Source organism: Anneissia japonica, unplaced genomic scaffold, assembly GCF_011630105.1.
Source record: "Anneissia japonica isolate Jap-2015-1 unplaced genomic scaffold, ASM1163010v1 scaffold287863_len737641_cov155, whole genome shotgun sequence".
In the NCBI taxonomy this organism is placed as follows: domain Eukaryota; kingdom Metazoa; phylum Echinodermata; class Crinoidea; order Comatulida; family Comatulidae; genus Anneissia; species Anneissia japonica.
In genome coordinates this window covers 262,038-263,141 of record NW_022742482.1, presented here as the reverse complement: position 1 = coordinate 263,141, position 1,104 = coordinate 262,038, and positions in this window count along the sequence as shown.

Below are 1,104 nucleotides of genomic sequence, written 5' to 3'. Positions count from 1 at the left end.
TTTAAAAGCTAAGAATAAATTCTACAATTTCTCAAAATACCAAATTTAATCAAATCAATAAAAGGACAGAAAATAACACCATTTTAATGGATACAAGCATTATTAATATAAATTATTATTATTATTATTATTATTGTTATTATTATTAATATCAATCTTATTAATTATCATCATCATCATTATTATTATTATTATTGTTATAGTTATGATTATTATTATTGTTATTATTATTATTATTCTTGTTATTGATATAATAATTATTCTTATTAATGTTATTATTATCATCATTCTTGTTATTATATGCCTATAATAATAATAATAATTATTATTATTATTTTTATTATTATTTTCTTTTGACCATCGTAGCTATACTAACATTATAAACTATATATTTACATAATATATGAATATATAATTATATATATACAGTATATATCATATATATAATTATATATATATATAACGGTTGAATGTGTTGCAAATATCAGCAGAGTACTAAATAAAAGTATATACATATATATGTATATATTTATATATATATAACGGTTGAAAGTATATATATATATAACATATTATTATTATTATTATTATTATTATTATTATTATCAATCTTATTAATTATTACCATCATCATCATTATTCTTCATAATTATTGCAATTTCTCCATGCAAACGTTTAAACAATACTTATTATTTAGTTTTACTATGTTCATAATTTACATGTTCATTATTATTATTATTATTATTATTATTATTATTATTACTATTATTATTATTATTATTTTTGTTATAGTTATTATTATTATTATTATTATTCTTGTTGTTGATATAATAATAATAATTATATTCTTAATAATGATATTATTATCATCATTCTTGTTATTTTATGCCTATAATAATCATAATAATTATTATTTTTGTTTTGACCATCGTAGCTATACAATGTTATAAACTATATAATTACATAATATATGTATATATAATTATATATACAGTATATATCATATATATAATTATATATAGGCCCTATATAATGGTTGAATGTGTTGGAAATATCAGCAGGGTACTCAATAAAAGTATATACATATATATATATATATATATA